Source organism: Podarcis tiliguerta (assembly GCF_965153285.1).
Source record: "Podarcis tiliguerta genome assembly, chromosome: 9".
In the NCBI taxonomy this organism is placed as follows: domain Eukaryota; kingdom Metazoa; phylum Chordata; class Lepidosauria; order Squamata; family Lacertidae; genus Podarcis; species Podarcis tiliguerta.
Genome location: NC_139542.1, coordinates 21,418,976 through 21,433,884, shown reverse-complemented (window position 1 = coordinate 21,433,884; position 14,909 = coordinate 21,418,976). Strand labels below are relative to the sequence as shown.

General features: G+C 42.5%; 1 protein-coding gene across 1 annotated transcript in view; it reads right to left on the bottom strand.

Annotated features, from left to right (window-relative positions):
- The window catches only part of NFKB1 (nuclear factor kappa B subunit 1), a 67,225-nt gene extending 53,029 nt beyond the window's left edge, over positions 1-14,196 (bottom strand). Inside the window, exon 1 of the mRNA XM_083456760.1 lies at positions 13,619-14,196. The gene's annotated coding sequence lies outside the window, so the exon portion shown is untranslated. The remainder of the gene's footprint in view (positions 1-13,618) is intronic.
- Positions 14,197-14,909: the final 713 nt, after the last annotated feature.

The following is a 14,909-nucleotide window of genomic DNA, read 5'->3' as shown; positions in this document are numbered from 1 at the left end:
AAGCTAGTTAGCTGAGGTATAACAAAAGCATCGCTAAATTTTCTTCGTCTTTCCCGTATGACTTATGAGCTAAGGGGACCGTCCTCTTAACTATATTGTCAATTGTCTAGAGAAACCTGTCAAGCAAGGCTCACAGCTCCTTTGCAAAACAGATTTACCAATAAGCTCCCTCTCTCTCTTCCTCTTCCTCTTGCCCTCCCTTTACTCAGGGCTTTCTTAATGGCCATGTCAGGCATTTTCTGCTGGAACCCATGGTGCTTTTATCAATATATCCTCATTTTTGATGATGTTGATGATGGCGACGATGAACAACAACAACATTATTCATTTTTCTGGAGGAACTCTGGTCATTTCACAGCCCTTTTAGCTTCTATTAAGCATGTATGATATGAGGAAACTATATTTTGAATGTATCAAATGTGACTCAGAAAAAGGAAGGTTTGGCTGTTACTGGATTTTCCAATGACAGCTACTTAGAAACAGACTTTTGCTTGCTATGGTAAATGTGATCTGAAATACATAACTGAAAGTTGCACCATACATATCTGACCTGTGCATCGTTTTATTTATATTGGTTGATGCAAAACAAAATGATGCAAAAGGTCACATCTACACCATGCTTTTAAAGGAAGTGTAGTTTACCCCTCACAGAGCTACAATTCCCAGCAACCTTAGCAAATTACAATGTCAAACATTCTGGGGAACCCATGCACTTTAAATGTGCTTTAAAAGTATAGTGTCTGGTTGACCTCAAACATTAGTAAAAGTTTAAGGTGAACTTATATTACCAAAAGTTACCACTTCTTGTTAGAAGGGAAGGGTTCTTTTAAAATATTTTATTTTCAATTCTTTAGAATCAACACAGCATTAAAAAACAAATAAATCTGCCCTCACAGATTCGTATTTCCTGTCACCGATCCACCAGAGCTGATAATACTGATTAAACCTTGCCGAACTGTATCACAACCTTTGCCTATCAAATAAACCCAGACCACAATCCGGCATACCACTAACTGTGCAAACCCACTCACTTTTATTTCATCTCTGGGCTGTACTCAGGGCACAGTGAATTAACAGTGAGCAGTACTCTTAAATGCAGACAGTGATCAAACTTCTTCCTCCTCTGGCATTCAATAAAACTCTGAGGTAGGCATGTTTTTAGAGCCCTGCCAGGTGTGGGTGGGTGCTATAACCCAATTACATTACAAACACCTGTGTGAAGCCTGAATCAATAGTTAAGATAAAACACAGGCCACTACCTCAACCAAACCTAAGGCTACCACAATCAGTTTAGGTGGCTAATGCTGAGGAGGAATTTTAATATTCCACAGAGCATATGCAAAATTCCTTCATATCCAGGAGGAAAGCAACAGGACTCCCACAGTGTCATCACGTGCAAAGAAAATCCCCCCAGCTAAGAACAAAGGCATGCAAGTTGCAGTTTCATGCATTTGTTGATGATTCACAGCACCAGATTAAATGACTAAAATAGCCTTATATTTTCAAATAAGGATATTTTCACAGTGCAAGCAAGCAAGCAAGCAAACCTATCAAAAGGTTGTCGAGTATGTATTTCTGTACATTTCAGATTCAAGTTTTCATCATTTCAGAAGTGCTAAACTAGGACTGCGCTGCAATCCACCCTCCAGCTACTTGTGGGAAAACCATTAATCTATGAAAGAAGCGTCCATGGTTCTTCCCAAATTCACAAGGTAATTGAGAATTTATTTAGAATTTTGGTCAGTGCAGGGTTTTGAGTTATCCTTGCATGGATTAATGTAGATTTCCTGGCTGCTCACTCTTCCTGGACTGAAAAAGCCCAATAGGGGGAGTTACCAAATGATGCCTTGCCCTGGATTTTTTGAAGTGCCAGCACGCAGGAAGACTGCAGACAGCAGATCACTGGCAAAATGATATGTTGAATGAAAAATGGGACACTCACAGAAACCCCCATGACCACCTCAAAAGTAAGGTGAGCGCATCTATGACCCTACACCTGACCCACGATTATTTAATTGTATTTTTCTCTTGCTTTTGATAATTCTTAAAAAAAAATTTTATTTTCTCCATTTCTCACAGAGGGGGGAAAGCAGGAGAAAGTTTGGGTGCAACACTATTCTAGAAACTGACTGAAGCAGAAGAAGGCAAATGTAGAATGAAGTACCTTGCCTCTTTCTTATCCAGTGCTTAGGTATCGTCATGCAAACCTCTTGCCCTCTGTGGAACAGCTGTGGCCCAGACTTTATGGATAATCTATGAGAGGCTAGTGGCTGCACGGTCCTAACTATTCTATTATTCTCTCAGAACTTTGTTAATACACTGAAATCCTGAGTGCTCTTCATTCCTCCAGCCCTGAATAACAAGACATTGAATATAGCTGATTACCTTTAGGCAGTCTCCTAAAGTTCTGGCCTGCAAGTTTCTGTGCAATACTGAGTTTCCCTATCCAGTGGATATGATCTCCAATGATCCAAGGCTATTCTGACATATTTCCCCAACGCTGATTCACATACAGCCCCATAAACCTCAAGACGTAAGCTATCTGAAGTCTAGTAATTTGGCTCCTTTACAAACATTCAGTTCCTAGGTCATTAAAGGAGTTGATAAAAAACGGAAGTCCAGCAAAAGATAGTCTATCATGCTCAGACTTTTATCGTGACCATACTGGATCTATAAAACAACATTTGGCATATTAGACCTAGCCCCTTTTCTTGTTCAAGTACAGCAAATAAAAATGTGAGACAAAGCTCAGAAAGCCTAAGAGATTACAAAAGTGCACAAATGTTCACTAAGTGCTATGTGTATTATTCATTCCCAAAGTGACATTCACTGTAACCTCTAGCCCAGAGAGGGCTAGATTTGGAACAAAGATGGGTGGTTCGCTGAGATTTGGAACAAAGATGGGTGGTTCACTGAGATTCAATATTCTATTTTAATGCTAAAAACAAGTAACACTGGTTTTATTTCTTATTGAGCAATCTTTTTATTTATTACAGACCTGTGCTGAACCAAAGGAACTGTTCTGGAAACTTTGCTAATGCCATCTTGCTAGTCAAAATAACCCCACAATTAACTGGTAGTAGTTGTAGTAATAAGTTCATATATGCTTACACTCACTTGCTTTGATGTTACCCTTATCTGTGGGGCTTGGGGTGCTGAGTTCTGAGCCCAGAAAGGGGAGCTGTCTGTAAGGTTTGGGTATTTGTCATCTATGCCCTCATCTAGTCAGATAAATGACATGTGCTGCTTTGCTGTATAAAGAACGCATAAACATTTGCTTGGGCATGGGCAAGCCATCCCCTTGCTGCAGAGTCCGTCCTGCATCTGCAAAGGTTAGGAGAATTGGCAGGCTGATTTGCTGTAAGTCTACACCTTCTTTAATAAAGCACTGCAACTGTTCGCTTTGGCATGTTTGGCATCCTTTGGTATACCTGCACCCAACTACTCCAAGCCCTCCTTTGGGCCACCGGATCAGGACAAGATCTGTAAAAAAAACCTGTATAAGAGTTTGTGGATCTTTTTTTTTACCCCAAGCTATAAAATGGCCTGGTTCACCTGCAACAAAGTGCTGAGTCCAGCAAAGACTTGCACCAACTTTGCTTTTCATCAGGATCCAGCACAGTCACACCAACCCAGGCATAGGCAAACTCGGCCCTCCGGATGTTTTGGGACTACAGCTCCCACCATCCTTAGCTAACAGGACCAGTGGTCAGGGATGATGGGAATTGTAGTCTCAAAACACCTGGAGGGCCGAGTTTGCCTATGCCTCCATTAACCTATGATTTATCTTAGTATGAACTCTGTCTGGGCACTTAAACCTCTGTCAATTGCTAAGTTTTGTGTTGTTGTTGTTTTTTTAAAAAGAAACACTCTGGCACATTTCACTAGCTGGGACAAAACAGCACCCCACATATAAAATTCAGTTGGCTTTCTTGGGATACTTGGGTGTTTGTTCTGCAAAGAAGGAAAACTGTAAATGGTTGAAATTGGGGACATGGTTTACAAGATATGCTCCATGAGAATTGCATTATAGGTCTACATCTGTGTAAATCCTACAATGAAAAGTGCACCTGGGGTAGGTTTGCCATACATCAGGAATTTCCCAGACATATCTGGAATACTGCAGTCAGAAACAGTTTCTGGGAGAAAATTGGCAGAATGTCTGGGAAAATCTGGACGTATGACGACCCATGTTGGCAATGTCGTTTTTGCCAATTTCTCTTAAAAATAGCTTAAACCACATCTTATGTGTCTGTATTGTTACTTTTGAAATATAGCAACCCCAACCCGGAGGGGAATTTTGCAGCTGAATGCGTGGGTTAGAGAATGAGAGAGGAATGAAATAAAACTTATGAATGGAGGTAACTCCAATTCTGTTGCAGAAAAAGCAAATTCTGGAGCAGGCTTCCTCAACCTCGGCCCTCCAGATGCTTTGAGACTACAAATCCCATCATCCCTGACCACTGGTCCTGCTAGCTAGGAATCATGGGAGTTGTAGGCCAAAAACATCTGGAGGGCCGAGGTTGAGGAAGCCTGTTCTGGAGCATTGCAGGAATTGTCTCAGCCTGTGTATCAGACAGTGCCAGTTATAGGAAGGGCAAACTTCCCATATAGTATTCATTTTAAAAACCCATGCAGATGATGCAAATAAAAGCATTTTGTGCAAATATTTGCTTATTTACATAATTTATTCTCCTCCTGCTCTGTTAGTCATTTGGGAAGAGAATTAGGCAGAGCACCAGAGACTTGTTCTGGGGAAATCCTGCACGCTGAAATCCAGCCACCTGCACTTCCCAGCTCCTAAGATTACACAAGGCACTGAATGACTAGCACAGCTTCAAAGGCTTTTAGTGGTTAGAACTACCCACTATTAGGATGGTGACTTTTTCATCCAATACCACAGTCTAAACTTACATACAGCACAGTCACAAAACTGTGGGGAAAATCCAGTAATTCAGTTTGCATGCAGAAAACAACAACAATATACAGTTGTTATGAGAATGTGCTTTCAGGAATGCAGTATTTGCTAGTTGGCATTTCTGCACACATATTGGCACTGAAACATTAGGAACAAAAAACAATTGGAAAGACCATTAAGAAATCAGGAATTGCTTAATATAGTAATTTCTGGGTGTAAATAATAGTTATATCACCATCTAATGGAGCAAGCAAAAGAAATGGGAGTAGGTATCACTATGAAACTATCCTTCCTAAATTATATTAATTGCCTGTAATACATGTTGCATGATACTATGCTGATATTAGCAAAACCTAGTTTAAACAGTGTTGCAGACACTGGGTGAAACAACTTCTTAATATCTCATGAACAGCAAGTAAAAAAAAGAGATTCAGTGTATCTTTTTTGTGCAACTTTAAAGCTTAGAATGTATATCAAGGAAGTCATAAAATGTAACACTAACTGAAAGCTGAAAGACATTTATATTATCTTTAACAAAAGTATTTCAACACCCCCCTTAAAAGAGAAACAACCATAAGGTGTGTAACACTCGCAGCAATTGGGAATTGCATTTAAGAAGTTTTGTTTGCAAATGAGGCATATATGCAAAGAGGACATAATAGAAAGAGAAACTTGAGTTTGTTCACCTGAGAATTTACCTGTTGTAAGATTGGGAAGGCAGTCTCCCTTTTCAAAAATGAATCCCCATACAATATTGGGGGAAAGCCATAGCTCAGAGGTACAGTACATACTTTGCATGGGAAAAGGTGTCAGGTTCAAACTCTGGCATCTTCAGGTAAGTTTGGAAGAGACTCCTTCAAGCAGGAAATCCCTGGGAGCTGCTGTCAATTGGTGTCAACAGTACTGAGTGATCTGACTTGGTATCAAGGCAGCTTCCTATGTTCTTATTAAAATAATGCAGTCTAAAATCATGTAGAACATAGAGAAGGGAAGACTTTATGCACCCAGTTCTCAATCAAAACCATTCACTTCATGTTTTGTAAAACTTCCCAAGGGAATCATGTGGTTTTAGAGTTGCTCGGGCTTCCCTAAGCCAAAGAATGCCAAAACATTAAAATCCGTGCAAAAAGAAAAATGAATTATTCCCAGTTCCATGAAAGAAACCTCAGCCTGTATAGAAGTGATTATCCAATGACTTAAAGCTAAACAAATTCTGCCCAGAGTTGCTCTTGCTGGGTTAAAGGGAAATAGCCATAATTGTGCCAAGCATACCGCAAAAGATTATCTACGGAGGGGGTAAAATGCTTTCAAGGGACAATAACTAGTTCTTCAGCTCAATACTTTTTTTTCCTGGGAGTTACTTATCTATGAGTCAATAAAACAAAACAAGTTATGGCAGGGATAAATGTGCTAATGCATCTTCAAATACAACCAAATAATAAGCATTTGTGATATCACATTTCAAATGTGATTTCACATTATTTGTGAATGCAACCATGATTATTTGTTCAGCAAAACATGAGCTGTCTCACCATTGAACTGACAAGCCACTTTTTGTTTCTCAAAATCCTGGCTTGTTTTAAGCTGCTCTTACCCCATGTCTCTGTAGCTTAGTGACCATCTGGGGTGGGTTGGTCAAGCAAACTGTGGTTAAGCAAGGCTGTTGGTTTCAGATACAACACCATACCACAGTTGAAACAACCCATGGGTCATAAGCCTAGAAGAAACCATGGTTTCATATTGTGGTTTGTTGCCCAGAAATAAGCCATAGTTTGTCTGCTGAGGTGGAGCCACATTTCAACAAAATGAACCATAGTTTAGCATTATGCATGAAACTGATCCTTGCCTCAATAATCACTACAAGGTCAAATCAGTATTATTATTTTCCACACTGCAGATGAGCACACAGCTACCTGCATGCATCCCTGCTGGTACTTAACTGGCATTACAGAAGCAACAAATTAGAAGGCAGGAACAAACACAAAAGAAAATGCCTGTAATGAATGGGAAAGCCCAAGCTTGCTCTTCAGTATCCAAATTCAAGTATGTGTGGGTGTGGACTACTCCAGTCTAATTTGAATAGAGAAATGGTTGATTAATAGCTAAAAAATGCTCAAATGTGGACAAGTCTATAGTCCCATGTTGCATTAAGCACTCTTGAGCTTCTCTCCTGTTATTTCTCTGCATGTTGTTAATATAGAACTGGAAGTGCAAAGGTATGTTTCGGAGCTGACTATAATACCTACATTCTATACTCTATCCAATGAAGCTCATCCCATCCTTCTGCAAAGGAACACCTACAACAGATGCTGTGCTCAGGGCACTTCTTGATATTTTTACAGATGGGATTGAATGCATGACAGCAAATTCAGTTTGCACAATTAATATGGATTTGGGCTCTTGCACAACAAACCTGCTTAAAGAAAATCAATACTTTTTTGCAGCAAGGAAAGTGATGGGGAAATGTGCTGGAAAGTGTGGAATAGCGATTCCTCAGCATGTCTTCATATAACCTCCCTGCAAGCAGATCCAAATGAATGCTCAATAAACTGCTGGCTTCATAGAACCTCCCAGGAAACTTTGTGAATGTTCAATAAGCAGGGCTTATTGAAAGGAGCATAGAGAAAAGAGTATTGCAAAGCCTAGAGCTTACAGTGGCAAAAGCTCTATGTACCGTATAACGGGGGAGGCCTGTCCTGTTTCGTTGCCTGAGGCAAAACTGGAAAGTGCTGTCCCTCCTGCCCAGGCAGTGCTTACTGGGATCGCGTGGTGGCAGCTTCTGGCAAGATCTCATGAGATCTTGCAGAGATTTCGCAAGATATTTTGCGAGCTCCATGAGATCTTGCTGAAAACAGCTGCAGCCCCCGCAGCCACATGACCCTCAAAGAATTCCACTGCCCAAAGTTGGCTGCTTCACTCCACCTCATGGGCAGGCTGGCCCTATTTCTAACCATTAGTAGTTATTACGTGTATCGTATTTTGCATATGAGGCTATTTTTAGCTTCTTAAACTCCTACACTTAAAATGGATAATTTATCAAATGTTTGTCAAATCTACTACCACAGTGTTAGACTAGAAAAAGTGCACATGTGCACAAACAAAAGTTCAGATACAACATGGTGTATGTATAACATCGTCATACTTGGTGGGTTACTGCATAATGATGAAGCAAAAGATCCTTGGATATGTTGACTGCAGGAGCTGGATATTAACTGGATATGTATACAACCTTGCAGAAGCCACAGTGCTGAGAAGCACGTAAGGGCATTTGGTATAAGGAGAATTTTCTACCTAGATACCAGTATCAGCAGTGGCCAGCTAGGTGTTCCAAGGAAACCTGCAAACAGGGCATGAAGGCATCTGTGTTGCCCCATTATTTCCCCACAAACCACCTAGTATGTACAATGCACCCTCATGTTAAAAATGCATGACACAGATTCATAGAGGATAGGCCTATCAATGGCTATTAACCATTATAAGTAATGTATGGAGGCAGGATACATTTAAGGGCGAGGCCTTGAGGACTAGAAACTAAGGAAGGCCACACATTCATACTTCGCTTGTGAGAGCTTAGAGAAGTATCTTACTGGCTGCTTTTTTAAAAAAATAAGAACAAGATGCTGGGCCTTGCAACACTGTTCTAATGTGTCCATAAAAAACCATTAATGCACCTTGTTTATTTCACTGTTCATACATAACTAAGGCAGGATGCTCCAGCTGGCGTTGTGCTTATGCAGTAAAGGTAAATCATGGCAGTGCAATGTACCCAGGGCACTATGTACCATTTCCTGAGTGGAACGCTACAATGAGTGAAGAGGCCTTTATAAACAGCTCCATCCCATATGCTCCTGCAAATTAGGGTTGTAAAACAAAATACTCTAGATGCCAAGTAGAAGAATGAGTTAAGTGGTTAAGATCTTGGCACAAGTCTTACTTCACATAACAGTAACAGCTCCACACTGTTTGTTTTACTCTTCAGCTTTAAAAAAGAAGAAAATCCATTTTAGGATTAGGCTGTGGGTTTCTTTTTAGGAAGGGCAGAAAGGTGTTGTTAAAAAACCACATCACTGCAAAGCAATAATCTGTGTCTAAGGTTAGCAAACACTTTATTCTACGGTTTTTATCTGGCTTGTAGATGACTGAAGCTCAGGATGGGGATGAAATTCAATTCACTTTGCATTTAAAGGTGACCCTATCTAATCTGCACTTTCTAAAATAATATGCAAACTGAAACACAACCATCCTTTGAAAATCATGCAGCTCCACGTTTTGCAGTGCTGTTCTCAAACCAAGTAATGAGTACAAAAATGCACAAACTAGGGTTCATATGAAGGCATATATTAATCAAAATAACATACACAAATTATGGGACATTGACTGCAAAAAATGTGCATATTAGATAAAAACTACAAACATAAATTCACACAAAAATACTGAATTTTCATTGGAAAAATGAGAAACTGAAAGAAACCAGAAACTGACTGATTCACTCATCCCTAGACTGAACCTTGCAGTCTGCTTCTTACTTCTAGAAGAGATCTAAGAAGTATCAACAGAAGGCTTTTATTAACCAAAATTATACTGCCTGCTAATAGTGAGCAAACAGAAATGGGGAAATTCTACAATTGCATAACATTTCATGTGAAAGTTAACAAAATCTGCCACTAATAATTAGGGTTGTTTATTTTTACTGAGCATCCTTACTCAGGAAAAATACATGGATGCTTTAGTTGAGATTCCTGAATTGCAAGGGGTTGGACTAGATGACCCTCAAGGTCCTTTCCAACTCTACCATTCTATCATAGCTGTCAACGTTTCCCTTTTTTAAAGGGAAATTCCCTTATTCCGAATAGGATTCCTCGCAAGAAAAGGGAAAAGTTGACAGCTATGCATTCTATGATTATATGATTTTACTGAAAGGCAGCTAAAAACACCTTTAGAACTCAATCTTGCCAATTCTGCAGGGAGCAGCTGAAGAGGAAGGAAAGTGAAGAATTTGCTACATTGATAAGGTCTGCGTATAATGAAAAAACAAACAAACCTGCCATTAGAAGCAACAAATTTTCATGGGCAAAGTGCTACACTGTATTACACCTTTCTTCCTAAGAAAATCACTGAGTCACAACCTAACATCCCCTCCCTTTGAAAAAGGCCTTATTCTGAGGAAATTCATCTTATTTCTGAGGAAGTTCAACCTGCATGTTCATAAGTGAGTCATTTAGAAAACCCACTTTCTCTAGCCCAAAGTCCAGCTCTTCTTTTCTGTGACAAAAGCATTCCCGTGGTGAGTCGCAACAAAATGTCTAGAAATCTAATAATAATCTGTGTATAGTAAAATCTATTTCCCCTGCACCTGCATCATCTTGGTTTTCAATTTGTGCATGAATGGCACAAGTTAAAATTGGAACTGAAATAATTAAACCAAAACAATCAAGCAACACACAGTCTAGGTACTGAAAACAAAAGGATCTCAAACAACTCCCTGTGTTTACATTTCACAGAAAATCACACACACATCAGCCATTGGTGCTTCATTGGCTCTACGAACACACGTTGCAAGCACTCCTACCCACGAGTGATTAATTCTTAATGTGAAAGTTGCTGGGACTCAAGTCCATCATAGCCTTGGAAGAGAAATACCTTCTTCATTCCACCTAATAAGCTGCACTCTGCACATGCAGAAATCTTATTAACATATTCCAATGCAAAACTTTGGTGCTGAAAGAGATCCTAGGCTCATATCCTGGTGGGTACTGCTTCCTTCTCCCCTCCACGTTCAGATATGTCTGAGAACAGATCACTGGGTGGCAAGTGGGGGGCAAACAGGGGCAGCTGAACTCAGCCTTACATATGGGAGATACCATATCAACATTGAGAAACATTACACACCCAAGTGAAGAAAAAGCAACATACATAGAGGATGGCAGAGGATGCAGTGGGGAAGGTAACAAACTCAGTGGCCTCTCCAGAATGGTATTTTTAGCAGATGCATTCTGCAATGTGTCACTGATGCAATAATAGTGTGTCAGTGGTGGGTTTATACCACACATCATTCCACTGTATTAGTTGTTCTGCAATGTTTCTCCAGTGTCACTACATTCTTGCCATCTGGAGGCACACTCTTGCTTGCAACAAAAGTGGGAAAACAAAATCGGGACAAAAACGCACACCTGAAATATCTGTGATACGAACGATTAAGAGAATTTCAGCAGAAAGCTATGGGGCATGAACATATTGGCAATGGAAGTAGGGTGTCTGCCCCGAAACTCTTGCAGGAATGAACAGTGTTAAAGACTGACACAATATAAGGTGGCTTCCTGTATTCCTTCCTATGGCTGTTTTAATTTATTGCATGTTTAGCCTACCTTTTTCTCGCAAGAGCTCAAGGTGAGATACATGGTTCTTCTCCCCCTCATTCAATCCCAACAACCCTGTTAGGTTAGCCCAAGAGGCAGTGAATGGCTCAAGGTCACCCAATGATCTTCATGGCCAATTGGAAACTTGAACCCTGGTCCCCCAGGCCAACACACAAAACCACTACACCGCACAGGCTCTCTTAGGTTCCTAATATCTGAGCACAAATAACAACGAAAAAAGGAAATATGGAAATCACAACTTTCAGCAGGAAAATCCTGCCCCCTGATCCCAGATTACTGTGAAACAGATAACCTAGTAGTGGAGGGAGGGATGCACTCTGCACATGCTTTAGATCTATTTATTTTAGGAGTATACCTCAATTCAAGGCTGAGCCCTGGCATTGCTGAGTGACTATAAACTTAACTGTGGGGAAAACCAGCTTCATCACAAAAACACATTTTCAATAGCATGAAAGAGACTCACTGAAATATTGTACAAATTCCAGAATGGCAGCAGGGGGTGAGTATATTGCCTCCCCTCCCATCTTTTCAGTATGAAATCACCTTTTCTTTTCCTTTCTGCCCCAACGGTAACATTGGAAACTGCCTTTTAATGAATCAGACCATTGGCTCATCTAGATTAGTGCTGTCCACACTGACTGGCAGCATCTCTCTATGATTTCAGACCTTGGTCTCTCCAAACCCTACCTGGGAACACTTGCGATTGAACATGGTACCTTCTGCACACAAAACATTCTGCTAAGAAACATTCTTTGTTTAGCCTACCCAACTGCTGAGAAAGCTGGCGCGAATTTCAATCTCTTGCTATTTCAACTTTTCAAATGTCTTAAATTATTTTTGCGGTTCTTCTTCTTGTTTTATCTTTTTGGCAACCTGCTTTGAGGTCTGTTTGTTTGAGACAATCAGGCAGCGTGCACCTTTTTGTGAAGTTAATAAATGCAAAGAAGATGTTCCACAGTTCTGTTCCCTCCCCTAAGGTCCACAGTAAAAGAGATGGCTTTGCTGCTGTCACCTCTCTCTCCCGACCCAGCAGCAGAGCTCTTGCGTCTGCAACAGCTGTGCTGTGTAGCTAGCAAGTGAGACTGTTCTTGGGACAAAGAGGAAGTGATGAGGGGCGGGGGAGGAAGAGGCTTGCCTGGTTGAACACCAGCCTTCGACACCAGTGCCAAAGGCACAGGAAAGCCTTGCCCAAAAAGAAAAGGGGCAACTCTGAGCTCTGGGTAGGGAGAAGGCCTTGCCATGTGCGCCTCTCTCCCAGAGTCCCAGCACCGCTTTCCTGAGCACGAGGAGCGGCGTGTTATGTTCACTTTGCCCAAGAATGAGGAAGTAGAGAGAGCTGCTGAGTACAAGCAGCACGAAGAAGAAGAAAAGTGTAAAATGCAGAACTCCCCTCTACAAATGTAATTCTCCAGAGAGGTCCACCCCAGCTAACCCATAACTCAAAGGGCTTCAGGCCAGCTCTGAAAATGTCCACACCTGGAAACTGGAATCGACTCACCCCTCCTCCCTCCCTTAAATCACTTGCACATGATGATTTGTTGGAAATCAGAATAAAAATAAAAAGGCTGTCTCTCTCCCTGCCGCTCCGCAGGGAAACAGAGAGTCTTATTATGGCACCTGAGGGACAAGCGGGTTTACTGAGGCACAAGTTTCCACAGGCTAGCGCCACTTGATCTGTAATAATAATAATAATAATTATTTATTATTTATACCCCACCCATCTGACTGGGCTTCCCCAGCCACTCTGGGCGGCTTCCAAAAAATATTAAAATACTGTAATACATCAAACATTAAAAGCTTCCCTAAACAGGGCTGCCTTCAGATGTCTTCTAAAAGTCTGGTAGTTGTTGTTCTCTTTGACATCTGGTGGGAGGGGGTTCCACAAGGCGGGTGCCACTACTGAGAAGGCCCTCTGCCTGGTTCCCTGTAACCTCACTTCTCACAGTGAGGGAACTGCCAGAAGGCCTCAGCCTTGGACCTCAGTGTCCAGGCTGAATAATGGGGGTGAAGACGCTCCTTCAGGTATACTGGACCGAGGCCGTTCTGTCCACACAGAAGCACCTCGAAAACCTCCTCTGCCGACCAGCAGCAGACTCCTCCTTTCAAATCTGGCCCCGGGTCTCCCGCCGCCTGGAAGGAGCCATTATGGACCCCCCCCCTTCCCCGTCCTGCGTCCCTCTGGTTGCCGCATCCATAAACATTCCCGCGTGGCAACGGGGAGAGCGAGAGAGTGCGCGCGCGTGCCAGCGAGCGAGCAGCCGTGTCGTCTCGTGGGAACGCGGCAGCCGCTTCCCGCCTCCCCGCCCCTCCCCTCGGGGCTCACCTCGAGCGGGATTCCTGACGCCGACGTCGCCTCACACTGCGAGGGGAAAGGCGAGGAGGAGCCGGCAGTTCTGAGGGAGAGAGAGACCCGAGGCGAGCAAGAGGAGTCCCGCTTCACCAGAGCGCCATGTCGCCACAGCGCGGCGGGGTCGAAGGAGCCTGGCGGTTCCTTGTTGTTGTCGTCGACGAGGAGGAGGAAGAAGTAGTCACTTCGCTGCCCGCGAGGCTGAGAAGGGGGAAAGCAGAGAAAAAGGAAGCCCTGCGCTGCTGCTGCTGCTGCTGCTGTCACTGTCGAGGCTTTTCCCCTCCCCTCCTTTGGCGATGTGGTGTTTTTTTCTCTCGTCGGCTTCCAGCAGCGCGCACGCCCCTCTCCTCTCTCCCGCCCGCCCGCACACGCTGACAAGACTTTGCACGCGCCCCCGGGCTTGACTCCCGTCTTTCTCGCTGCCTCCCTTCCTGCGCCCGCCCGCCCGCACCTCCGCCTCCCTCTCACTTCCTAGCTGGAAATTCCCACCGACGTCGTGAGAGTAGCGCGGGTGAAAAAGAAACAGGCGCCCGAGGGAGGGGTGTGTGTGTGCGCGCGTGCGCGCGCGGGAAGAAGCGGAGAGCTTGCAGCAACCCGGAGGGCTGGGTTGAGGGCAGGGAGGCGCCTGAGATGTGCAACTGCACAGTCCGCTGCCATTATTATTATTATTATTATTATTATTATTATTATTATTATTATTAACGCTTCTTTAGCTTGTTTTCTTTTCAGAGAGTCATCCTAGCTGCTGGGAAAGGGGCAGTTTTATCACTAGGCAGATTAAATATGACCACTTCAGGTGGCAGATGCTGGAATTGGGCTTTTAAATTCACAGCATGATACACGCTGAAAGAAAATTATATGAAAATGATGCACCGTTCATATTTAGCTCCCAGTAAATTAGCAAAAATGTATAAGACAGGGTCAATGCAGTGCTTTTTTTCTAGGGGGGTGCAGGGGTACGCATACCCCTAAACATTTTGTGGATCTAAGTTTGGCCTCATTGAGGGGGCAGTATTTCAATATTAGTAGGAAAATGAGAATACCCCTAAACATTTTTCTTTAGAAGAAAAAAGAAAGCACTGGTCAGGTGTATGTTTGGATTTTTGTTGTGGGGGCAGGCTTTTGTTAGGGGGCAGAGCCTCAGATAGTTATATATTTTTATTGATTTTATTGACTTGAGGGGGTAGCTGCCCCCCTGCCCCCATTGGCTACACCCATGGCCCAAGTGCTTAAATATGGCAAAATTTGCAACAAACATTTAAAGCAC